The sequence below is a fragment of the Mus caroli genome, unplaced genomic scaffold (genome assembly GCF_978045245.1).
Source record: "Mus caroli unplaced genomic scaffold, Mus_caroli_1 scaffold_8, whole genome shotgun sequence".
Classification (NCBI taxonomy): Eukaryota; Metazoa; Chordata; class Mammalia; order Rodentia; family Muridae; genus Mus; species Mus caroli.
The window spans coordinates 103,148,472-103,176,468 of record NW_028227263.1 but is presented as its reverse complement, the minus strand read 5'-3'; the positions used below and the strand labels follow the sequence as shown (position 1 = coordinate 103,176,468).

Below are 27,997 nucleotides of genomic sequence, written 5' to 3'. Positions count from 1 at the left end.
ATGTGGTTCCTGATCCTGTTCCTTGCCCTGTCCCTAGGAGGGATTGGTGAGATGAGGGAATGGGAGGGGTCGCAGCCCCAATTCCCCTACTTCCTCAGGCTCTGGCCTTCCCTTTCACCTCTCCCCTTACCCCAGCTACATCATGAGCAACACCTGCTCCTCCTTCTCTGCCCCGCACACTGCCAGGTCCCTCACAGTTCTTGCACTGAGTACAGGCCCCTGTTCCTTCCCACTTTCCAGAACTTTATCCACTTCCTTAGACACCTGACCATCTCTGGCCTTCTCCAGTCTTTCTAAGGAAGTCAACCTCTTACAAATCTTAGGACCTCAGATGTCCTTCAAGTTCACTGTTTTTCCTAGAGCCTCATAGCCCAACCCCTTAATCAGGAATTGCCTAAACCCCACACTAGTGCCACTGGCTGTCCAGTAGCTCCCAGCCTTCATCTGTGTTCTCCGCATCCTGACAACTGCTCCCCCATCTTCTCTAGTTGCACAGTTTCTACCAAAACATTCACTTCACAAACTGGCTTGTAAGGTCAGATGGGTTCCCCCTCCCTTTTTTGTGTCAAGAGAATGCCTGGGTCACTTCTCGCTGGCTTTTAGGTTTAGTCTGGTTTTTGGATGAGGAACCAGGTAGCAGACCTCAGATGTGGAGAACAAATATCTTCATTAATCACTCACAACATTGGCAGCACCTCTCACTGAATGGAGAGTTCCACTTAGGCTATGATGACTATGCAGCAAGCCACAGGCAAATCCTCCTGTTTCCACCTACCCAGATCTGGGGTTACAGGCACACAGCATCATACCTGACTTTTTTCCTCTGTTCTGGGAGGTTCAGGTCCTAACGCTTACATGGCCAGTCCTGTAGCAACCAATCCATCTTCTACCCAGCTCTTGGGAATAAGTTCTTAGTTAGTATCTCGTGATGTAGCCCAGGCTTGTCTTCATCCATGGCAATCCCTCTGCCTCAGCCTGTTGTGTAGTGAGATAACAGAGAAGTGCAGCTATGCATGGTTTGTTAACTTTCCTCTGTTTCCAAATGCTGTGCCTTGGCTGTGCTTCCACTCATTCCTCACTCCCTGTGCCACAGGCTCCTATCCCATCTTACTGGAGCCCCACAGGATAGCACTATTTCCCACTCTGTGCAGGACACCCCAAAGACCGCAATGCCTAACCCTAGTACCTCACTTCAGTGTGTCTTCCTCTCTGCCTCAGAATGGCCTGACTTGCTGTAACTCCTTTTCATTCTTGTCCAGAGGCTGACTCCAAGAGAACCTGGAGTCTCTTCCAAATCATTTGTCCACCTCCACAGGAAGCAGAGCCTTTTCCTTACATGGCCCTAGAATTTCCTTCTCTCACTGCTTGTCTCATCTCAAACTCCTTACCTAGAGGGCCCGACACCTCTTAGCAGTCATCTCTACCACAGACCCTAACAGGAGCCCACACTCTAGCCTTGACCCTGTCCCTTTGCTCTGGAAACCCTCATTCTCTGCATCCCAGCTGCCACTTCATGACCAATCAAAGAAGCCTCAAATCAACCCCAAGCTCCCTTTCTGGATTCCTTTATTCATTCAAATCTAGTACCTGAGTCCTCACCCTTTCCAAAATTCCCAAAACCCAGCCAAGGCCCTGACTTCTTCTCAAGCCTTGGAGACTCTAAATTCCAAATCAGAGGATTCACATTGGACTAAAAATGAACTGGAATTCTCTCTCTCTGACTGACTGACTGTCTCTCTCTGTCTCTCTGTCTCTCTGTCTCTGTCTCTGTCTCTCTCTCATTGCCCATCTGTCCCATAGACCCAAACTATAAAGTGATCTGACACTATACCTGATTCCTGATTTAGAGTTATTTTTCTCCACACAACATAGATCTCCCTATTCAAGAAGAGTCATATTGGGTCGCTTCTCCAGAACCCTTGCCCATATGCCCTTATCCCAGCCCTGCTTAACTCTGTCCCCGAAAAGTGCATCTCCCTACATGTGCCAACTCTCCCCTCCCCCATTGCCCCTGTTGCAGATGCTGCACCTCCTGTCCAGGTGGTTGGAGGATTAAAATGGGAGAAGAATTCCCAACACTGGCATGTGGCTATGTACCACTACAACAAATATATAATGTGGGGGTATCCTGTTGGACCCCAACTGAGTTCTCACAGCTGCCCACTGCTATGTCATGTGAGAAAGGGTGGAGACAGGAAAGCAGATTGGCAGGCAGAGATCATCACTACACGTTAGGCTGGGGTACTGAAGGGCACGGAGATGGGACTGGCTGAAAGTCTATCCATGACTTCCTGGGTCTCTCTTTACTCTTGCATCCAGACTGGGGTTCCAGAGTCCTGTTCCTTTCTTTTCTGTCTTATTGTCCATCTTTCTCCTGTCTACATTCACATCTTACTGTCTTCGTGGCCATCTGTCACTGTATATCTCTCCCTTGGGACTCTGCCCACACCTGTCTGGGTCTGTCTCATGAGTTCTCTTTTATCAATATGAAAAATAGTGGGGAAGAGACATAAAGGCCGCTCAGGGTAGAAGGTGCTTTTCCTGAGGGTAGGCTGTGAGAGAAGTCCTCATTCTCCTCAGAGCAGCTCTGCCTTTAGGACCTTTGGACCATTCTGAGGACACAAAGAGAAGGGCTGGTCAGAACTGGAGCTGGGTCAGGTAACTGAGTACAGAGAGACCTGGATGCTGGGGGGTGAGTGGGGAGAGCTCAGAACTTGGGCTGCAGGCAAGGCCTTACCTGCTGGGGAAGTTCAGCCCTGTTCTAGCTGCATCTGAGCAGCTCTCAGGACTGCCCCTCCTCCCTGCCCCGTCTTCCCTTCTCTTCTGTTCCTGTCTCTGTCCCTTCTGTCTCTCTGCCTCTGTATGTATGTATGTATGTACTTATGTATGTATGTATGTATGTATGTATGTATGCATGTATGTGCCTTTCTGTCCCTCTGTTTGTTTTTCTGTCTCTGTTTCTGTGTGTGTGTGTGTGTGTGTGTGTGTGTGTTTGTGTGTGTTTGTGTATCTTTCTGTCTGTGTGTGTTTCTGTCCCTGACTCTATCTTCCTTCTACCTCCCTCCTCCCCCACCCCTTCCTATTTACTCTACTCAGTCTCTCAATTGCCTCCTTTCACTTGTTCCATCTCCTTCCCTTCCCCACCAGCCAGTATAATGTTTGGATGGACAAAACCAAGCTATTCCAAGATGAACCCTCTGCTTAGCACTGATTGGTCAGCAAAAGATTCCCTCACCCTGGCTTCAACATGAGCCTCCTGATGCTCCAAACCATACCTCCTGGGGCCAACATCACCAATGAACTGCTGCTGCTCCACCTCAGCACCTATGGCAAAAAACGCCTAAGTGTCACATTGTCCCCTGTTCTCAATTAAATCCACTCTGCAACAAATGAGTTCAAGGTCTGACAGTCTCTGTCCTACTGGAGTGCAGTAACCAATCAGTGTTCCCTCAGCTAAGGTCAGGACTTCCAAAGTAGACCAGCAAGGGACAGGTGGACATGTACTGTTGGCTAAGGGGATGGGGTTGAGACAAATGCAGACAAAAGGCTCAGACCAAGTCAGGAATGCCACATGTAGTGGCTATTCATGGTTGTCAACTTGACTATATTTGGAATGAACTACAATCCAGAATTGGCAGGGTCACCAGTGACCCTAATCTGGAGGCTGGGTGATAGAAGTTTCTGACCTGGATCTTAGTGTGGAGATCTTGAGGCATAGAGGCTATAGATTCTAGAAGATTAAGACAGGGAGATCTCTGAGTTCAAGGCCATCTGGGATTAAAGGTGTGGTGGCACACACCTTTAACCTGTGCTACACCTTCTGCTGGACACCATATAAGGACATTGGAAGAAGGGAGTCAGGCTCTCCCTCTTTCGCCTGCTTGTTCTGTGGGACTGAACATCTGCTAGATCCTTGGACTTCCATTCACAGCTACTACTGAACCGTTGTTGGGAATTGGACTGGAGACTGTAAGTCATCAATAAATTCCTTTACTATATAGAGACTATCCATATGTTCTGTGAATCTACAGAACCCTGACTAATACAGAAGTTGGTATCAGGGACTGGAGTATTGCTGTGATAGGCTTGACCATGCTTTTATTTGAAAGAATGTGGATTTTGGGACTTTGGATTTGGAAAGCAGTGGAATGCTTTAAATCGGGCTTAATGGGTCATCCTAGTAGAAATATGGAAGACTTAGTTGCTGGGAGTAATTTGAACTGTGTTGACCTGGCCCAAGAGATTTCAAAGGAGAAGAATTTTAGAATGTGGCATGAAGACTGCTTTTGTGTTATTTTGATGAAGAATGGCTACTTTTTGCTCATGTCTGAAAAGTCTGCCTGAGGCTAAGGTGAAGAGGCTCAGATTAATTGTATTGACAAAGGACGTTTCCAAAAACCTCAGCAGAGACTTTGTTCTCTGGTTAAGTCTTATGAAGAATAGTTTGAACAAGCATAACAAGCTTAGAAAGGAAAAATATCAAATATATGGTTTGAGTCTTAAAGGGGTACCAGGAAGTGAAATGAGCAAAATCCTGTGTTCTAGGAGATAACAGATTAAGGGAGTGGGACCTTGGGGCAAGATCCTACCCAGCTAAATTTAGATCCAGACATGGTGGTACACACCTTTAATCCCAGGAGACAGGTATAGTGATCTCTGCATTCAAGGCCAATCTACAGAGAAAGACCCAGGATAGCCAAGCTTAGACAGTGAAAGGGTTTAGAAAACAGAAAGCCAGTGACAATGTAATAGTACAAGTGGGTCATGTTCTAATTCCTGCAAGCAACAGAACTCAGCAGCTAGTTTAATTATTTGTGCTGAAGCAGGGGGAAATTCAAGAGAATGAACATGTGATCCAATCACATATGCTGCCTTCCCATTAGATGACCCATCTGTAAATACAGTAAGTGCGTTGCCAATGGGCTGCATGCATAAGTTTACAGGGAATACAAAAGCATGTGTAGAGGCAAATTGTAACAATTTGTCTTTTGGATAATGGTTATTAATTTTCCCTAAAAAAATTGTACATGCAATAGGCCAAATATCAGTATTTTGCAATGACCAATTTAATTGCTGTTTGGAATAAGGGATAAATATTCCATCAGGTTCTTTCCCAAAGTATTTCTGTGACTCCATTCTACAACTCTGTATTAACACAGCAGCAGCTTCATAATAAGGTGTTAAGACTTTCTTTGGAGACAAAGATGAATCCACATTAATGGTCCCTTTTGCCAAAGTGCTGTAATGGCGCATGAGTTATAGCAATGATGCAAGCACTCAACAATTGATCATAGTCTATATAATGTATTTTATTGGCTAATAGCTTCCTCTACTTTCTGTAAAGCTATTCGTCCCTCATCTGTTAACTGTCTAGGGGAATTAGGATTTGCATCCCCTTGAGGGTATCAAACAGAGGTTTAAGTTCTCCTGTAGTAAGCTTAAGATGAGGTTTTAGGCAATTATTATCTCCCAACAACCTTTGAAAATCATTTAGAGTTAGTAAATTATCTTTTCTTACTTGAATTTTTTGTGCCACAATTTGCTTAGGATATAACTTATTTTCCAAATATTGAAAAAGAATTTGCCTTTGAATCTTTTTTGGAGAAACAACTACTCCTAAATTTGTATGCTTGTTGTATAAACAAAAGGTTGCAGTAAAACCTCCTCAGAAGGATCAGCTAATAAAATATCCATATAGTCAATAATATACACTGGAAGATACAAAGTCCTAACTTCTTGTATTGAAGCAGCGACAAAATTTTTTTATATAATGTAAGACTATTAGCTATTCTTTGAGGCAAAAATTACCAATGAAATTCATGGGCTCTTTAAAATTACAGACTGATTAAAGCAAACCCTTTACAATCATTAGGGTAGAAAGGAATAAAGAACAATGCTCCAAATCCATAATAATTCTATATGGAGTAGGCAGGCCAAACTACAATGCCTCTACAAGTTCCATAGTCTCATTAACCTTTTGCAAACCCTGCAACAATCTCCACCTGCCAGATTTTTTCTCAATTACAAATATGTGCGAGTCAGAATCCTGAGCCTGTGCTCAAACAGCAAACTGCAGAGAATGGAAAACTGGCAGTTTAACCATAATTTTTAAGTTTCTCTTGTAACACCAGAGCACAGCCACAATTTTGGGAAGCAAAACCTACTTTTAACAGTGTAAACAATCCATTCTCTTTAAAAATCAACACCAAGAGCACTACTTTCACGTTACAAGCTTTAAGTGTCTCCCTACTTTTGAACTGCAGTTAGCAAGCCTGGGTCATTCTGAGATGGCGGCCTAGACAGAGCATGCCAGAACTTTGGAAAGCAAAACTCAACATCCAACAATCCAGTCTCTCCAAAAACACCAAGTGAATCACCTCCAGACTACAAAGCTTGGCTGCCCATTCCTGCACACAAATGCAAGAAGGTGCAGCTTCCAATACCTCAAAGAGATACTGCCCTTTAAAGATTTATCCCATCTTTTATAAATCTGGTTTCTAGGATAAGAATTACATAAAATATTGTCCAATTTAGGTGTATCTTTAGAGACCTGTCTCCTTGGGTTGTCTCGTGCCGTGTGTTGTAGTTCTGAATAACTCCAAACCAGAGTTGCCACTTTTAAGCCAACTTTCTGTTACCAATGTTAAAAAATTTAATCATTATCTATAACTTATAAGCCAATAATCTATAATCAAGACATGTAGAACATATTTATACTTTTAAAACCATTCAGAAACAAAAATGAAATAGCTGCATACATTTACTTATTTAAACCAAACAAAATTCTTAATTTTTCTAGCTGTAATTTCAAGAAAGGAGCTCCTTGTGACTTGTTGAACCCAATAATCACAGTCACAAAGGTTTTTGTAGGAGAAATGGCCATCAGTTCCCTAACCATAGAACTCCAGAAGCACCTTGTCCCTTTAAGAGTGGGTTTTCAGAGAAGCTCCTGGCAGGACTTCTCCAGCTCTGCTGGACTCCTAACTACAGGTGTAGAGCTCTAAAAACCAAATGATACTGTTTGTTTGTTTGTTTGTTTTCTTTTCTCTCTTTTTTTGGGGGGGGGGGCAGGGGAATGAGTTAAAACTAAATCAAGGGCTGAACAACCAGAAGATAAAGTTTTAACTGGTTTTAGTTTTGAACGTAAAACACAGAACAAACAATCAATCTAACCACAAAATGAAAACAGACTTCACATTTTTGACGGACAAGGACGGATTGGCTCACCAAGGACAGACAATAGACAGAGAAGAAAGAGAACTAGAAGTCCCAAAGGGACCCAGATATCCTTCTTCAGAGACTGAGAACTAAGCATTCCTCCAGTAGGAGCCAAAGAGGAGACAGGACACCTCCCGACCCCCTCCTGTTTCTAGGAGAGCTCTGAATCAGCTTATGTTCAGTTTCCTTCCCTTTCACCAAATCATCCCCAGATAGTGGGAGAGGACTGCTTTTCTCAATCCCATTCTCTCATGTCTCAGGTATAAACTATCTCTAACCAGGGTAAAAAGCACCTATGAGAATTATCTTTGCTTTTCTAGATTTTCACATAGCTCTAAACACATGCACAAAACACATTTTACCTTTACCTTGTCCTTCTACAAGGTTTATTCACCAAACACATTTTAACTTTACGTTGTCCCTTGTCCTTCTACAAGGTTTATTCACCACTGGCCCAAATCTTTACTTTCCTTTGCACATGTTTCAAATTGCCGTGGTTCCTATCACTGTATCCCACTTACTGGAGCTCCAAAATTGAGGCACCATCTGACCAAGCCCACTCAGTCAGTCAACAGGTTCTCCAGCAGAGGAGTGAGGATTAAAAAGAAAAAAAGACAGACAACATTGTATTGTGACCCCAGTCAATTATGAGACTGAAGGCAAATTTTATTTTCCAACCCACTTTTTATACCACTTTAATTACATGCAAGTATTTTGGGAAAGCAATGCAATAAGGAACAAAGCAGCAGTATGATAAGAAACTACTAACAAACTAGCAAGCGAAGTCCTGCGATTACTCCTGATAGTTGTTCAAAAGGGCTCATCATAATGACCAAAATACTTGCGCCCACTTCCTCGGCCAATCCCAAAAATCTTGTTGGAGGCCTAGTTCTACCCTAAGACTAAAATTTCTGCCTTATCCTACTTCCCTATCACAGGGTAAAGTCTTGCCCTAATATCAGATTACTGTCTAAGCTTACTTCCTTGTCCTAGGCCAATGTCAGATTCCTGTCTGAAGCCCACTTCTTTGTCCTTAGCCAATGTCAGACTCATGCCAAGCGCTACCCCAAAAGGCTTTCCACAGGAGGGTGAATGAGCAGACTGCAGACTCGACACAGCTTCTGGGACAGAGCCTGTTCTGGGCTACAGATATCAGAGCACCTTCCCTGCCAGAGGAGAGGTGGCAACCTGGGAGGGCTCTGACCTCCAGAGCAGGTGAGGGAACTATCTTGTGTCCCAGGTCCCTCAGAGACCAGTCTGCTCAGATGAGCATGTAGACTGCAGAAGTGACACAGCTTCTGGGATAGGCCCCATTCTGGGCTCCAGACATCTGAGCACCTTCCCCACCAGAGAAGAGTTAGCCACCTAAGAGGGCTCTGACTCCTGGAGCAGGTGAGGGAGCCATCCTGTGTCTCAGGTTCCTTGGAGTCCAGTCTATGCAGGTGAGAACGCAGACTGCAGAGGCAACACTTCTAGGACAGGCCCTGTTTCGGGCCTTCATCTTCAGCCAGGAGGCAGGTCTGAATGCCAGACCTCTGTGCAACTTCCCTGCAAGAGGAGACCTTGCCTGCAGAGAGTGCTCTGACCACTGAGAGTCAGGAGAGAGCTGGACTCCCAGGACTACTGACAAAGGGTAACAGAATCACAGGAAGGACAAGCTCCAACCAGAGACAACTATAACAACTACCACCAGAGATTACCAGATAGCAAAAGGCAAAGGTGACAGTCTTACCAAGAGAAACCAAGACTGATCACCATCATCAGAACCGAGCACTCCTACCTCAGCCATCCTGGATAACCCAACACACCCAAAAAGCAAGATTCAGATTTAAAATCATATCTCATGATGCTGGTAGAGGACTTTAAGAAGGGTATTAATAACTCACTTAAAGACAGGTAGAAGTCCTTAAAGAGGAAACACAAAAGAAGTACAGGAAAACACAACCAAACGGGTGATGGAATTGAACAAAACCATCCAAGACCTAAAAAGGGAAGTAGAAACAATAAAGAAAACCCAAAGGGAGACAACTCGGGAAATAGAAACTTTAGGAAAGAAATCAGGAACCGTAGATGCAAACAAAAGAATACAAAAGATGGAATAGAGAATCTCAGGTGCCATAGATTCAATACAGAACATGGGCAAAATAATCAAAGGAAATGCAAAATGCAAAAAGATCCTAACTCAAATCATCCAGGAAATCGAGGAAACAATGAGAAGACCAAACCTAAGGATAATAGGAGTAGATGAGAATGAAGATTTTCAACTTAAAGGGCCAGAAAATATCTTCAACAAAATTATAGAAGAAAACTTCCCAAACCCAAAGAGCTGCCTATGAACATACAAGAAGCCTACAGAACTCCAAAAAGACTGGACCAGAAAACAAATTCCTCCCAACACATAATAATCAGAACAACAAATGCACTAAATAAGGATAGAATATTAAAAGCAGTAAGGAAAAAAGGTTAAGTAACATATAAAGGTAGGCCTCTTAGAATTACACCAGATTCTCACCAGAAACTAAGAAAGCCAGAAGATCCTGGACAGATGTTATACAGACACTAACAGAACACAAATGCCAACCCAGGCTACGATAACCAGCAAAACTCTCAATTATCATAGATGGAGAAACCAAGGTATTCCATGATAAAAAACCAATTCACACAATATCTTTCCACGAATCCAACCCTTCAAAGGATAATAAAGGAAAAACACCAACACGAGAACGGAAACTACACCCTAGAAAAAGCAAGAGAGCAATCCTTCAACAAACCTAAAAGAAGACAGCTGCAAGAACAGAATCCCAACTTTAACAACAAAAATAACAGGAAGCAACAATTACTTTTCTTTAATTTCTCTTAACATCAATAGACTCAATTCCTCAATAAAAAAACATAGACTCATAGACTGGCTACACAAACAGGACCCAACATTTTACTGCCTACAGGAAACCCACCTCAGGGAAAAAGACAAACACTACCTCAGAATGAAAGGCTGGAAAACAATTTTCCAAGCAAATGGTCAGAAGAAACAAGCTGGAGTAGCCATTCTAATATCGAATAAAATTGACTTCCAACCCAAAGTTATCAAAAAAGACAAGGAAGGGCACTTCATACTCATCAAGGGTAAAATCTACAAGATAAGCTCTCAATTCTGAATATCTATGCTCCAAATGCAAGGGCAGCCACATTCATTAAAGAAACTTTAGTAAAGCTTAAAGCATACACTGAACCTCACACAATAATAGTGGGAGACTTCAACACACCACTCTCACCAATGGACAGATCCTGGAAACAGAAACTAAATAGAGACACATGCACACTAACAGAAGTTATGAAACAAATGGGTTTTAGAGATATCTACAGAGCATTTTATCCTAAAACAAAAGCATATACGTTCTTCTCAGCACCTCATGGTACCTTCTCCAAAACTGACCATATAATTGGTCACAAAACAGGCCTCAACAAATAAAAAATTTTGAAATTGTCCCATGCATCCTATTAGATCACCACGGACTAAGGCAGATCTTCAATAACAGCATAAACATTAGAAAGCCAACATTCATGTGGAAACTGAACAACAATCTACTCAATGATAACTTGGTCAAGGATGAAAGAAAGAAAGAAATTAAGGACTTTTTAGAGTTTAATGACAATGAAACCACAACATACCCAAACTTATGGGACACAATGAAGGCAGTCCTAAGAAGAAAACTCATAGCCCTGAGTGCTTCCAAAAAGAAACTAGAGAGAGCATACCCTAGCAGCCTGACAGCACACCTAGAAGCTCTAGAACTAAAGGAAGCAAATTCACCAAAGAGTAGTTGACTGCAGGAAATAATCAAGCTCAGGGCTGAAATCAACCAAGTGGAAACAAAAATAACTATTCAAAGAATCAACCAAACTAGGAGCTGGTTCTTTGAGAAAATCAACAAGATAGATAAACCCTTAGCCAGACTAACTAGAGGGGACAGGGATAGCATCCTAATTAACAAAATCAGAAATGAAAAAGGAGACATAACAACAGAAACCAAGGAAATCCAAAACATCACCGATCCTACTTCAAAAGGCTATACTCAACAAAACTGGAAAACCTGGATGAAATGGACAACTTCCTAGACAGATACTAGGTACCAAAGTTAAATTGGGAGCAGATTAACGTTCTAAACAGTCCCATTTCCCCTATAAAATAAAATAGAAGCAGTCATCAATAGTCTCCCAACCAAAAAATGCCCAGGACCAGATGGGTTTAGTGCAGAGTTCTCTCAGATTTCAAAGAAGACCTAATTCCAACTCTCCTCAAACTATTCCACAAAATAGAAACAGAAGGTACACTACCCATGTCATTTTATTAAGCCACAATTACTCTGATACTTATACTAAACAAAGATCCAACAAAGAAAGAGAACTTCAGACCAATTTTCATTATGAATATTGATGCAAAAATACTCAATAAATCCTTGCAAACAGAATCCAAGAATACCTCAAAACGATCATCCATCATGACCAAGTAGGCTTCATCCCAGGGATGCAGGGATGGTTTAATATACAGAAATCCATCAACGTAATCCACTATATAAACAAACTCAAAGACAAAAAACAAATGATTATCTCATTAGATGCTGAGAAAGCATTTGACAAAATCCAACACCCCTTCATGATAAAAGTCATGGAAAGATCAGGAATTCAAGGCCCATATCAAAACATAATAAAAGCAATCTACAGCAAACCAGTAGCCAACATCAAACTAAATGGATAGAAACTTGAAGCAATCCCACTAAAATCAGGAACTATACAAGGCTGGAACAAAAGAAAATCAAGAGGAAACAAATTGGAAAGGGAGAAGTCAAAATATCTCTATTTCCAGATGATATGATAGTATATATAAGTGACCCTAAAAGTTCCACCAGAGAACTCCTAAACCTGATAACCAGCTTCAGTGCAGTAGCTGGATATAAAATGAACTCAAATAAACCAATGGCCTTTCTCTACACAAAGGATAAACGGGCTGAGAAAGAAATTAGGGAAACAACACCACCCTTCACAATAGTCACAAGTCATATAAAATACCTCGGTGTAACTCTTACTAAGGAAGTGAAAGATTTGCAGATAAGAACTTCAAGTCTCTGAAGAAAGAAATTGAAGAAGATCTCAGAAGATGGAAAGATCTCCCAAGCTCATGGATTGGCAGGATTAATATAGTCAAAATGGCTATCCTGCTGAAAGCTATTTACAGATTCAATGCAATCCCCATCAAAATTCCAACTCAGTTCTTCACTTAGTTAGAAAGGGCAATTTGCAAATTCATCTGGAATAACAAAAAACCTAGGATGGCAAAAACTATTCTCAACAATAAAAGAACCTCTGGTGGAATCGCCATGCCTGACCTACAGAGCTATTGTGATAAAAACTGCATGGTACTGGTACAGTGGCAGACAGGTAGATCAATGGAATAGAATTGAAGACCCAGAAATGAATCCACACACATATGGTCACTTGATCTTTCAGAAGGGAGCTAAAACCATCCAGCAGAAGAAAGGCAGCATTTTCAACAAATGATGCTGGCACAACTGGCAGTTAGCATGTGGAAGAATGCAAATTGATCCATTCTTATCTCCTTGTCCAAAGCTCAAGTCTAAGTGGATCAAAGACCTCCACATAAAACCAGAGACACGGACACTTATAGAGGAGAAAGTGGGGACAAGCCTCGAAGATATGGGCACAGGGGAAAAAATTCCTAAACAGAACAGCAATGGCTTGTGCTGTAAGATCAAGAATTGACAAATGGGACCTCATAAAATTGCAAAGGTTATATAAGGCAAAAGACACTGTCAATAAGAGAAAAAGGCCACCAAGAGATTGGGAAAGTATTTTTTCCAATCCTAAATCTGATAGGGGACTAATATCCCATATAGACAAAGAGCACAAGAAGCTGGACTCCAGAAATTCAAATAACCCGATTAAAAAATGGGGTGCAGAGCTAATCAAAGTATTCTCAAGTGAGGAATACCGAAGGGCTGAGAAGCATCTGAAAAAATGTTCAACATCCTTAATCATCAGGGAAATGCAAATCAAAACAACATTGAGATTCCACCTCACACCAGTCAGAATGGCTAAGATAAAAAATTCAGGTGACAGCAGATGCTGGCGAAGATGTGGAGAAAGAGGAACACTCCTCCATTGCTGGTGGGACTGCAAGTTTGTACAACCACTCTGGAAATCAGTCTGACTGTTCCTCAGAAAAGTGGACATAGTACTACCAGACGCAATACCTCTCCTGGGCATATACCCAGAAGATGTTCCAACTGGTAATAAGGACACATGCTCCACTATGTTCATAGCAGCCTGTTTTATAATAGCCAGAATGTGGAAAGAACCCAGATGTCCCTCATCAGAAGAATGGATACAGAAAATGTGCTACATTTACACAATGGAGTACTACTCAGCTATTAAAAACAATGAATTTATGAAATTCTTGGGCAAATGGATGTATCTGGAGGATATCATCCTGAGTGAGGTAACCCAATCACAAAAGAAGTCACTTGTTATGCACTCACTGATAAGTAGATATTAGCCCAGAAACTTAGAATACTCAAGATACAATTTGCAAAACACATGAAAATCCAGAAGAAAGAAGACCAACATGTGGATAGTTCATTCCTCTTTAGAATAGGGAACAAATTGCCCATAGAAGGAGTTACAGAGACAAAGTTTGGATCTAAGACAAAAGAATGGACCATCCTGAGACTACCCCACCTGGGGATCCATCCCATAATCAGCCACCAAACCCAGACACTATTGCATATGCCAGCAAGATTTCGCTGAAAGGACTCTGATATACCTGCCTTGTGTGAGGCTATTTTGCCAGTGCCTGGCAAACACAGAAGTGGATGCTCACAGTCAGGTATTGGATGGAACACAGGGCCCCCAATGGAGGAGCTAGATAAAGTACCCAAGGAGCTGAAGGTGTATGCGACCCTATAGGTGGAACAACAATATGAACTAACCAGTACCCCCAGAGCTCATGTCTCTACCTGCATATGTAGCAGAAGATGGCCTAGTCGGCCATCATTGGGAAGAGAGGCCCCTTGGTCTTACAAACTTTATATGCCCCAGTACAGGGGAACACCAGGACCAAGAAGTGGGAGAGGGTGGGTAGGGGAGCATGGCCTGGGGAGGGTACAGGGAAATTTTGGGGTAGCATTTGAAATGTAAATAAAAAAAATATCTAAATTTTTTAAAAAGAAGAAGAATCTGCTACTAAGCTTCCATATATCAAAAAGGAAGAAGGAGGAGGATGAGGAAGGGGAGGAGGAGGGGAGAAAGAGGAGGAGGAGGAGGAGGATGGAAGGAACTACTGGAACAATTGATGCTGGTGTCGCTACCGTCTCCGACCAGCAGAAAAGAATCGATGGAACTGACATCCTTCTCAAGGCAGTTTATGCAGGAACTCCACAATGTGCAGGAAAAAGAATGCCCCAGCCTCTCTTGGCCTTCCTCCTTTATCCCCTCTCGTCTACTCCCCCTCACCCCAGTCCACGTAGGCACAGCTCATTGGCTCAGGACTACATTCATCACATCATTCGATCTTACGTCGTACATGGCTATCTTGAGGGATATGAGGAAGTCAGTGCCAGTCATAAGACTTGGCAGCCATCCGGGCACCATCTTGGGGCCGCAGCCATACCCACTCCTCACATCTTCCCCTTATTCTTTAAATTGGCAGAGGGAATGCCTATCTTAGGTTGCCCCCTGCAACAATGCTCCTTACCTGTCATCAGGAGACAGACAGCAGTGGTCTGATCCATGTCTTAAGTTGGTAACACATCCAGGGAATCTTACCCATCATTGACTACTTCCCTAGCATGCCAAGCCACACTTGTGGATATTGTCCCATCTCCACAGCTGCAAAGGCTTGTATCAACAGAGCTTGAGCCCTGCGATGGCGATGTTGCATGTGGCAGATGCACCAAAAGGCCAGGACACTGATGAGCACGCAGCACAGTGCCAATCAACCAATACCAGCCCATTCCTTTAGGTGTGACATATCGGTGGTAATTCAATTTGCAAGTCCTCCAGCCATGGATACCTCCACCTGAGTAGAATTGATATGGACTATCCCAAAATCTCTTTTGGGTCTAAACAAGGTCATAACCGAAGGGAGTCTGCATGGGCCATGTTACAAATCTAGGCATTCTGGTCACAATAGCTAAAGAAAACATAGAAGCATTCCTACTATAAAAACAACTGTCCTCCTTACATTCTACATCATCAAAATAACTACCATTATAAACTAAAAATACAAAAGGAGGCCAAACGCATACAGGCGTGGCTTTAAAGAATACATTCTTCCCATAAGCAAATTGAATAACAGAAGACTCAAATAATACAGATCCATTCCAATAAAATCTACCATTTCCTCATGCCCCACCCATCAACATACTCAAAGGAGAAAGATCTGTACAACTCCCAATTTATCCCATGCAACAGCCAAACATTAAAGGGATTGCTTGCCCCTCTCTGGGCTGGATTTTGATACGTCAAATTAAACCCTGAAAATGTTTGATTATGACTGGTACTAATATAAGGGGAAAAGGTAAAATATTTTTTCACGGCCCATGGCCCATGAACTGGCAGCTGGTCCATGGGGGCAGCGAATCTCAAATACCCCTACAAAAGGGGGCCCATCGTAGATCTTCAGTCATCACTGCAGGCAGCATCATCACCCCCAGGAGCAGCTTCATCAGGGCACCTCCATCCATCTTGAACTACCCTCGTCAATCGCTCCAGAACCCACAGTGGCTGGCAATGATCCTGTGGAAACACACAAACAGACCCTCTCACCCAGACCAACACAGGATTGGGCCCATGCTATCATCCACTCAGAACATCCTTCCACATGACTGTGCCTTTGTAGGATGCCTCGGGATTGGCAAACTGTTCCACAGCTGTCAAATCATTTTTATCTTTATTCAAAAAATTCAAGGTAAAGAGAGCAATGGCTAATCTCTCCCTAGGAGTAGAGCCAGAGGCTACTCCCCCTTTCTGTTTTAGTAGACACTCTTTCAGAGTGCAATGGGCTCTTTCAATGATGCCCTGGCCCTGAGGATTGTAGGGTATACTGTGCACCAAGCGGACACCCATCATTTTACAAAAGGAAACAAAAGAAGCTGAAGTATAAGCAGGTCCATTATCAGTCTTAAGCTCTCTGGGCTGACCCCATGCACCCCATGCCTCAAAGCAATGAGCAATGACATGGCATGCCTTTTCACCAGTATGAGGCAAACACCCCAGAGGCTGTATCTACAGAAACATGAACAAATTGCAGTTTACCAAATTCTGAAAAATGAGTCACATCCATTTGCCAAATGTGGAGGGGAAGCAGGCTGCGAGAATTTACTCTCACACTCGCCTGAGGCAATAGGGGAACACAGGCTTTGCAAGCCGTAACAATATCCCTTGCCTCAGCTGTAGTAATATGAAATCGAGAAGAAAGTGTTTTGGAATTCACATGAAACTGTGAATAAAATTCATGAGCCAGTTCTTCAGGTGTTTGAATCAAAAAGGCAGAAGCAGCTCTAGCAGCTTTATCAACCAAATCATTGCCCTCTGCTAAAGGGCCAGGCAAACCTGTATGAGCTCGAATGTGTTGGACAAAAAATGGAGAACTTCTATTTAAAATTAAGGATTGCAATTTATTTAACACATCCCCTATAGTGGATCGAAAATTCACCTTCCCCACCACTTCAGCACTGCTAACGAATTAACCACATACGGACTATCTTAAATTAAATTAAAAAATTCAGAATACAATTCAAAAACTTTTATAACAATGTGCAACTCAATAACTTGGGGAGAAGCAGGAGGAAACTGTAAAGTTACTGGCGTGGAGCCATGGACCAAATATGCTCTGCAGCCTGTCTTAGACCCATCTGTAAAAATTAAAGGGGCATCAGGCAATGGCACTCGAGAAGTAATTTGTGGAAAAACAACTGGATGAGCTTTAATCAGCTGCAAAATGGGGTCCTTAGGGAAATGATTATCCATCTTCCCCATAAAGCTACATCTCAAAATTGCCCAGTCATCAACAGTAGCTGATAATACTTCTATTTGCTTCATATTATATGGAACAATCAATTCCTGAGGGGAATTACCAAAATATTGAAAACATTGTTGTAGGCCAATCAAGGCCAATTGTGCTACCAAGGCAGGGTAATAAGACAAGATTTTTGCGGGTAAAATCTTGGGATGTATCCATAGCAAAGGGGCGCCCTGCCAGAGGACTCCAGTAGGCTGGGTCTCCGAGGGCAGGATGCACAAAATAATGAACAGATCTCTTCTCTTTAATGTTGCTGTTTGAATGCCCTTTTCGACCAAACTTAACGCTACTCGGGCAGAATCAGTAAGCTGCCGGGGAGAATTTAATTCTATATCTCCCGGTAAAATATCATATAATGGTTGTAATTGTGTGTTGGTTAGGCCCAAATAGGGATGTACCCACTGTATATCCCCCAATAGCTTTTGAAAATCATTCAATGTCCTCAAATTATCCATCTGAATCTGAATTTTCTGGGGAGATACTTGACTATCAAAAATTTTAGTTCCTAAATAATTCACCACTTTTCCTTTCTGAGCCTTTTCTGGGGCTACAACCAACTGCTTTTCTTTTAATTTTTGGATCACTACACTATATGCGTGTTCCAACATCTCCTCTGTGGGTGCAGCAAGAAGTATATCATCCATATAGTGATAACACTTCAACCTAGGAAATTGATCTCTTACCCCTTTAAGAGCAGAATCTACATAAAGTTGACACCTGGTGGGGCTATTAGCCATGAATATCATTCACTGAGCGATACTCATGGGCCCAATGATTTCCCTTTTTACATTTTGGACAAAGTCCAGGTACCCGAGGCCGCTGGCCTCCTGTTCCAGTTTGTTGCGGGCATTGTCGCCTTATATGACCAGGTTGCCCGCATTTGAAACAGCCTGTATTCCTGGACCCATTCTTTCCTTGGGAGACCTGCACAACTGCAGCAGCCAGCCCTGCGTTAATTAATGGGCCTCCTAGCTCTCTACAGATCTTCATCCATATCTCAGGCCCCTTATGTTCATATGGGTTAATGGCTTGTCTACATTCCTTTGTACATTGTTCAAAAATCAGCTGTTTCACTAATGGCATCACCATATCAGGATCTCCAGACGCACCCTTCCTGCCACTTCTACCACTCTGGCCACAAAGTCTGCAAACGACTCTGTGGGTCCTTGAAGGATTTTTGTTAAATTACCACTAACCTCTCCCTTGTTAGGGAGGGACTTTCAAAGCCTTAGTTCCTGTTTTATTAATTTGTTCATAAACTTGTATAGGGTAGTTAATCTGTGCAGTGGCGAATCTTCCTTGACCTAATAACATATCCTGATCCCAGGCCGCTTGTCTTGCACTTGCGTTCTGAGCGGCCTGTTCACCTGAATATTCTATAAAGAATGTTTTCCAGTCAAGATACTGTCCAGGGGAAAGACAAGCTCCTGCCAGATTCTGCCAATCGCTGGGAGTTAGACAATAGTGATGCAGAGATTCAAGTTGAGCAATAACGAAAGCGGCACTGACCCCCTAGGCTCGTACCCCTTCTGCCAGTCTTTGAATTACCTTCCAATCTAGTGGCTCATGGAATCAAGCTCCTTGAGCATCCTGGAAAACTGGGAAGCAATGAGCACTTAGCTCTCACCATGCTTCTGGATGCAAACTACGCCCTGTGGCGCCTTCGGGAGCACAATGCAGCGAGCCAATGGCTGCATTTTTACTTTCACTTTTTCTAAACTGTCTGCTATGCTTTCCAAGTCATCTTCGGACATGTCCCCTTCTCTAGAATTGCTTTTGGCATCAGACTTCTGTGATCTTTCCTCTCTTACTTGGTTCAAAGCCTCATTCCCCTTCTGCAGCTCAGCTCCACATCTTTCCTTGTCCTCTATACAGTTGCAAACTAACTTCCATACCAGTAGAACCAATTTTTGTGAGGATTCCCTGTTCCTCTGCAAACTTCAAATCTTTACCTAACTTCTCCCAGCTCGGTCCAGTATGGTGACCAGAGACTGGGAACCATGGGGCCACCTGATCTACCGCTTTCAGAAAATTTTCTAGGGTTTCCTTTTTTGGCCCAATTCCTTTTACCTTTAGGGGGTCTTTTAAGGCCTGATAAACAGAATGTCCTGATATTGTGTTTCCCATAGTGCTTGGTATAACTTTAATTGTCTCACTCTGAGAACCTCAATAGTCCCTAATTCTGGAACCTAATTGTCTCAAACCAAGAACTGAATCATCCCACTTACCAGGGAGCTTTCCAGCCTGCTACCCTGACTGCTGAGAGTTCTGGACTCGTCACATCCCCGTACTGGCCACCACTTGTCACTACCGTCTCCGACCAGCAGAAAAGAGGCAACGAAACTGACGTCCTTCTTAAGGCAGTTTATTCAGGAACTTCACAATGTGCAGGAAAAAGAATGCCCCGACCTCTCTCGGCCTTCCCCCTTTATCCCCTCCAGTCCACTCCCCGCACCCCAGTCCATGTAGGCACAGTTCATTGGCTCAGGACTACATTCGTCACATCATCCGATCTTACGTCGTGGTGCATCTGTGCAATGCAGCTCAAGGTACATGGCTATCTTGGGGGATATGAGGAAGTCAGGTGCCAGTCATAAGACTTGGCAGCAGTCCTGGGTACCATCTTGGGGCCACAGCCACACCCGCTCCTCACATGCTGGTTAGCTGGAGCTAAAACATTAGCAGTGATAATGAAGAGACCAGCACCACTGAGGTGAAATATTCTGGGAAGTGTTTTCTGGGAGCACAAAGAAGCTGTGTTCCAGAGATAGCCAAGGTTGTACCTCATGCTGCAGCTGGACTTGGTAAGAATCACCCAGGTGGTACTGGTTTTGAAAGCATGAAGGTGTCATGAAGAACAGCTGAGGCTTGGCACTGTGAGAGGTCATGTAAGGCCATTGGAGAAGGTATAGCCTCAGCTGTAGTTGATGGCCCAGGAATGAAGGGGTCATGCAAAGAATTTGAGGCTTGGCACCATGAAGAGAGCCTATGAGAGGCTATTTCTGAAGCCTAGTTAGAGTGGAACACCCCAGTATATGGGAGATGTCAGTACTATGGGATGATCACCAAGAACAGAAACTGTAGTGGAGTAGATCAACCTGAGCTTAGAATGCTACAGAGGGCAGAGCTGGAGAAATGATGCCAGCCCTTAGGAGGAGTCCAAAAGAGCAAGTGGAATCCCAGACACTGAAACAAGAAGCTGTAACAATGAAATTGCTTTGGAGACTCAAAGATGTTAAAGATGCCAGAGCCATGGGATACATGCTGAGGAAAGCTGCTAACAGGGAGAGTGGAACCAGCCCAGGAGAAAGCAGTTTGCTGCAGTCAACAAAGATGAAAAAGGAGTGGAGATCTGAAGACCACTTTGACATCATCCATGGAGATACAGAGTTTGAAGTTTGCCCAGCTGGTTTCCTGTCTTTCTTTGCGGATTACAATTAAGTGATTGGATGAATCTCAAAAGAGACCTTGAACTTTGGATTTTTAACGTTGTTGAGAATGCTATAGACTATGAGGACTTTAAAAGTTGGACTAAATGCATTTTGCATTATGCTATGTTTAAGTATGCCCCTCCCCAGAGATTCATGTGTTTGAACAAGTCTATGGGGACCAAGGAGTGGAATGTCAGAGTTTTTATATTCTTGGACCAGGGAGTAGCACCATTTGGAGATGTGACCTGGTTGGAATAGGTGTGTCACTGTGGGTGTGGGCTTAAGACCCCCATCCTAGTTGCCTGGAAGTCAGTCTTCCACTAACAGCCAATGGATGAAGACATAGAACTCTCAGCTCTGCCTGTGCCATGCCTGCCTGGATGTTGCCATGCTCCCACCTTGATGGTAACAAACTGAACCTCTGAATCTGTAAGCCAGCCCCAAATAAGTGTTGTTTTTTATAAGACTTGCCTTTGTCATAGTGTCTGTTCACAGCAGTAAAACACTAACTAGTATACCACATGAGTCTCCTATGGCAAGAAAAATGTTCTGATCACAGAGTTAAAGGTAAGAGACATCAGAATGTTTGACTCCAGCTATGCCTGACCCTACACAAGAAGCAGAAGAAATGATAAACAGTCAGACACTGTGAATTCAGGCTGCATACCTGGGTTTCGTGAGTTGGGCTGGGGTGTTAGGTTAATAAAGCCTTAACTCACTGGAGAAGAGTCTGTCCACAGAAGGTCAAGGGGCTGCCCCAAAGGCTAGGCTGCAGTGCCACAACCAGGGGACACTGGCTGAGATTTCTTTGGTAGGGGGAGACCAAAGGATGAAGAGTGACTTAGAACCATGTCCTGTGGGGCAGAGAATCACCCATCTTGGGAAAAGGGCCACACTGTTCATGCTGCTTGTATCCAAAAACCAGTGTTTGCTCAGAGGGACAGAGGAGCAGCTGAGAAGATTGGGGGATTCCAGAGTATGATCCTGGCCAATATTCAGTCAGAAAGGAGTAGGCCCTATTGAGTAGTTCTGGGCTTGCCACCTGTGTCCCAAGGGTACTACCTGCTCTCAGGGAAAATATGGGACCATAATGGAGGTCTGATGGAAACTGAGCCACAGGATGGAGGCATCTGGCCATGGGGACTCATAAGTGTCCTGAGAAGTTGATGTGTCCCTCTGTTGGAGAACCCTGTGGTAGTTCACAAAACTGTTTACATCAGAAAACTTCTGGGCGGGCTCCAATTTCCTGTCAAAAATGGACTACTATACAACTGCAATGAGTGGTGTCAGGAGTCCCAATGGAAGTAGCTAAGACCCCACTCCATGAAAGGTGTACTGCAGCTGCTAATCCCCACTTGGTTGAGGAAAGGCAAAGTCCCCATAGGTACTGGACACATAGCCCCACCCCAAGCCCCAGTTTGATCTTGGAGGTTGACCCCCTTTCCTCGGCTCCATCCCTGCCCTGCCCTGCCCAGGCACCACCTTTCCATCGGAGGCCCCGCCCTTCAATCAGAGGTTATGTCCTCACCATCCCACAGCATCAAGACCATGGCACACCAGCACAGGGAGAAGGCCAGCTGGTAGGATACCTGTGGCCTTGGGCACGGCCTATTGCAGTTAACCACAAAGAGAGTCAGGCTGAGGAGAATCAGGAGCCCTGCACTGGGGTGGGGCCAGAGAAGGACAGAAGAATAGACAAGGAACACCACAACCCCCAAAACGAGAGAGACAGAAACAAACTCCCTGACCTGCCACAAGTAGATACACAAACACTCTCTCTCTCTCACACACACACACACACACACAAACACAGGACAAATGGATACATATTCAGAGGGGAATAGAAACTGGGAGACAAGGCCATCAGTCACAACAGTGGGCATAAGCTTTTAATTCCAGCTACTTATGATGCTGAGGGAAGTCAAAGCCAGCATGGACTACAGAGTGATATCACAGCCAGCCCAAAATACAAAGAAAGCCCAAGAGAGACATAGAGACACCCCTCTACCTCAGAGCTGCAGAACTGGAAATCTAGGCACACCTCTGGATAAGAGAAAGCTCTGGGGATGGTGGAGGATCCCCAGTCACCCCTGTCCTTGCCAACACTTACCTATGCCAATGCTGAGGAAACTGAAGATGAAGTCTATTTTGTTCAGGTGGTGGCAGACAGGTCGAAAGGAGAGGAACATGGTGGGCAGGAGGATGAGGCATAGTGCCAGGACCAGAAATATGAAGCCCTTGCTCAGGTGAATGTAAACTGGGAAGGAGAGTCAGAGAGATAACTGCAGTTACCTCCATCTCTCTCTCTACCTCACTCTCTTGCTCTCTAGCTCTCTCTCTTATTTCTCTCACACCCTGAGAAGCCCAAAATAAGTACTGTAGCAGCTGGGGAGGAGTGCCTTTTCAAGGCTGTGTCTGAGCAGTATAGAGGCACGTAGATCTTAACTCAAAATACAAGGTAAAGGCAGTCCAGAGGTTCTGGTGTTGGGTCTTAGTTGACAGAATTCTTGCCTAGCTGTGAGCATCCTGCATTTCACCCTGAGCACTGTGCTGGGCTGAGTCTGGAAGCCTGTGCCTGTGATCCTTGCACTTGGGAGGAGGATCAGAAAATCATGGTTGTCCACAGCTACACATTGAGCTGGAGACCAGCCTGGGTCACATGAGATCCTGTCTCAAACAAGGCAGAGGAAGGGAATGTACCTCACTACCTGTCTAGAATCCATGGGACAATAAAGGGCAGGGCATGGTACAGAGGTAGAACACCTGCCTAGAGTCCTCCAATGACATTCTTCTGGGGATGTGGCTCAGTGGTAGAGACCCTGTGGTCTGTATGTGTAAGGCTCTGGGATCTGCCTTCAGCAACCCCAACACCCGCCCCTCCCCCACCCCCCAAAAGAGAAGAAAAACATCACCTACACAACATTAACAAAATCACTACCTGGAAATTCTAAAATAACTCTATTGCCACTCATAAAGTTACCCACCATCAGTGATGCCCTTACTGTGAGCCCTAACCTACACCCCCAGAGAGACTCCTGGGACAATGCCAGTGGCCCTCCCCCACAGTCACCTCTACAACCCAATAGAAGAACCCCCCAGTCTATGTATACACTGACCAGCAAACAGGCCCATGTTGGGACAGGTATATGCAATACAGTCAATCCAGAGGCCAATGAAGCCAATGTACCGATTTTCAATGGGCCATCTGCACATCCACCATGCTGAACACCAACAAAGTTGCCAGGAAGATGGAGATGAGGGACCAGCCATGTAGGACCAACTATCCTTCCTCCTCCCAGGCATAGAACAGGTCAGCTGAGAAAGGAGAAGGTTCTGGGGACCTGGATTTTTTCTCTGCTCTCTTGATGCATACAAACCTTCATCCTTTTCCTCATTTCCTTTTCCCCTTCTCATCTACAACCTGTTCCCTGTGGAAGCTGTTTGAACCTCATCTCCAGCACCACTTTAACTCTTCCCATTCTCATACACTGTCCTCTTTTGATGCAGTACACCTATCTTAAACTCCAGCATGATTAGGTATGCTTGACGACATACATAAATGGTCAACTGCATGAATGAACTCACAAGTGCATGCTTCCTCTCTTGTCCTTTAGAGCAAAGAACAGTGGGGTTTTCAGAAGAACAGGGATACAGAGGCCGAGGGGTCACAGGAGAAGGTAGTGACCAATTGATTGCCAGCTCCTCACTTACCCTGGATTAGGGCTAACCTGGCCATCATGGAGCTTACAGGGCACACATGAATACACACAGGTTAAATATGCTAACTGCCATGAGAGCTGAAATAGTCTAGATACTCAACAAGAGGGGATGGGTCCTGTCATGGGGCTGCCTCCAAGAGAACCCTGAGACTCTCCAAAATCCAGATCATTTGCCTACCTCCAGAGGAAGCAGAGCCTGTCTGTCACAGACACCCAGAATTTCCTTCTCTCTCTGCTTGTCCCATCTCAAACTCCATTCTTAGGGAGCCCCACCCCTCTTAGATGTCATCGCCACCACAGACCCTAAAATGAGCCCATGCCCTAGCCTTGACCCTGCTCCTTTTACCTGGAAATTCTTCAATCTCTTCATCCCAGCTGCCACTTCATGCTCAATCCAAGAAACCCCAAATCAGAAATTCTTCAATCTCTTCATCCCAGCTGCCACTTCATGCCCAATCCAAGAAACCCCAAATCAACCCCAAGCTCCCTTTCCTGGGTTCATTTATTCATTCAAATCTAGTTTGCTGACACCTCACATTCCAGAATTCCCAAAACTCAGCCAAGACTGTGACGTCTTCTTAAACCTTGGAGACTCTAAATTCCATATCAGAGGATATCATTCTCATTGAACTAAGAATAAACTGGAATTCTCTCTCTCTCTCTCTCTCTCTCTCTCTCTCTCTCTCTCTCTCTCTCTCTCTCTCTCTCTCTCTCTCTCTCATTCTCTCTCTCGCTTCCCCACCACTCTTTAACCCAAAACTATAAAGTGACCTGACACTATACCTGATTCCTGATTCAAGAGTTATTTCTGTCCCTACAGCATAGATCTCCTATCCAGGACCAGCCATATAATGGTCCCTACTCCAGGTCTCCTGGACATGTCCTGTGATTGCAGCCCAGCTTAACTGTGTCCCCCAATGGTACACCTCCCTACATGTGCCAACTCTCCCCTTCCCAATTGCCCCTGTTGCAGATGCTGCATCTCCCATCCAGTCTTGTGTGGTGGGCAGATTTAACTGTGAGAAGAATTCCCAACCCTGGCGGGTGGCTGTGTATCACAACAACAAACACAGAAGCGGGGGTGTCCTGTTGCACACCAACTGGTTTCTCACAGCTGCCCACTCCTATGAAGAGTGAGTAAGGGTGGAGACAGGAAAGCAGGGTGGCAGCTTGAGATCATGACTCCAGGCCAGACTGGGGTACTGAAGGGCAGTGGGGTGGGACTGGCTGAAAGTCTATCCATGACCTCCTGGGTCTCTCTTTCCTCCTGCATCTTGGTTTGTGTTCAGAGTCCTGTTTCTTTCTTTTCTGCCTTATTGTCTGTCTGTCTCCTGTTGTATTCACATCTTACTGTTTTCATGGCCATCTGTTACTGTGTGTCTCTCCTTTGGGGCTCTGCCCACACCTGTCTGGGTCTGGGTCTCATGTGTTCTCTTTACCACTGCCAACAATAGTAGGGACCCAGCCTACAGTAGGGCCTGTCCCTGAGGGTAGGCTGTGAGAGAAGTCCTCACTCTCCTCAGAGCAGCTCTGCCTTTAGGACCTTCTGTCCACTCTAGGACACACAGAGAAGGGCTGGTCAGAACTGGAGCTGGGTGAGGTAACTGAGTACAGAGAGCTGGATGCTGGGGAGGGAGGGGAGAGCTCAGACCTTGGGCTGCAGGCCAGGCCTTACCTGCTGGGGAAGTTAACCTGAAAAGCTCTCAGGCCTGCCCATCCTCCCTGCCCCTTCTTCCCTTGTCTTCTGTTCCTTCTAAGTCCCTCCTGCCTCTCTGATTCAATATGTATGTATGTATGTATGTATGTATGTATGTATGTATGTATTTATGTATGTGTTTGTGTATGTATGTGCCTTTCTGTTTCTGTTTGTTTTTCTGTATTTGTTTCTAGGTTTTGTGTGTGTGTGTGTGTGTGTGTGTGTGTGTGTGTATGTATGTGTTTGTATATGTATGTGCCTTTCTGTCTCTCTATTTGTTTTTCTGTATCTGTTTCTTTAAGTGTGTGTGTGTGTGTGTGTGTGTGTGTGTGTGTGTATGTATGTGCCTTTCTCTCTCTCTGTTTTTTTGTATCTGTTTCTGTGGGGAGGGGTGTGGGGGGTGTATCTTTCTGTCTCTGTGTTTCTGTCCCTGACTCTCTCTTCCTTCCTCCCTCCCTCCTCCCCCACCCATTCCTATTTATTCTAACCAATCTCCCCATTGCCTCCTCTTACTTGCTCCATCTCCTTCCTTGTCTCCCAGCCAGTTTGAGGTTTGGCTGGGCAAAAATTAAGCTATTCCAAGATGAACTCTCTGCTCAGCACCGATTGGTCAGCAAAAGCTTCCCTCACCCTGGCTTCAACATGAGTCTCCTGATGCACTATACCATACATTCTGAGGACGACTACAGAATGACCTTATACTGCTCTACCTCAGCAAGCCTGCTGACATCACAGATGCTGTGAAGCCCATCGCCCTGCCCACTGAGGAGCCCAAGCTGGGGAGCACATGCCTAGCCTCAGGCTGGGGCAGCATTACACCTACCAAATGTGAGTCTGGTCCAATCAACACAGCTGGGTGTGGGGGAGGGGCAGAGAAAACAGTACTGGGCCCTGATCACCACCCACTTTCTCCCTGATCCGCAGTCCAAAAGCCAGATGATATTCAGTGTATGAATCTCAAGCTCCTGCCTAATGAGAACTGTGCCAAAGCCCACATAGAGAAAGTCAGAGATGTCATTCTGTGTGCAGGAGATATGGGTGGAGGCAAAGACACTTGCAAGGTGAGACAACCCTTTCTGCAGTGAGGGGAAGGGCTGAAAGAGGGAATTGAGGTTCTTGGTTCCCACTTCAACACCCAGACTAGGCAGGCTCTTTGCATCCTTCCATAGGGAAGGATGCGCCCTGGGAGGGGAGGATCCTGTAGCTGGTACTATTTCTCCTCTGTGACTTGGCTTAGGGGACTGTCCTGTGAGTCCCTCACCACAACCCATTGTCCTCGAAAGATCTGGGCTCCCAAGAGCAGTATTCCTTCACCTATTGAACAGAGCTGCCTCTTAGAGTCCCTGTATTCCTCCCCTGGGAGTCATTTCCAGGTTGTCTACAAGAATCCAACTGCCAGGTCCTGCCCTCCTCCTGTCCCTGTCCTTCTTTCAGGGTGACTCAGGAGCCCCACTGATCTGTGATGGTGTTCTACACAGCATGGGGCCTTATACCATGCAGTTCAGCTGGTATACCAAGCATCTACACTAAACTTATTAAGTTGAACTCCTGGATAAAAGATACTATAACGAGAAATGCCTGAATGTCACGTTGTTCCATGTTCTCCATAAAACCTACCATGAAGCAAATGAGTTCAAGGTCTGACATTCTCCGTCCTACTGGAGTGCGGTATACAACCAGGGTTCCCTCAGCTAAGGTCAGGACTTCCAAAGTAGATGAGCAAGGGACAGGTGGACATGTACTGTTGGCTGAGGACATGGGGTTGAAACAAATGCAGACAAAAGGCTCAGACCAACTCAGGGATGCCACTTGAGTCTCCTCTGGCAAAGAAAATTTT

General features: G+C 44.6%; 2 pseudogenes; one reads left to right on the top strand and one right to left on the bottom strand.

The window, feature by feature from the left end:
• On the top strand, positions 1-27,742 carry LOC110297315 (epidermal growth factor-binding protein type B-like; annotated as a pseudogene).
• LOC147003268 (uncharacterized) lies at positions 2,577-24,481 on the bottom strand (annotated as a pseudogene).
• Positions 27,743-27,997: the final 255 nt, after the last annotated feature.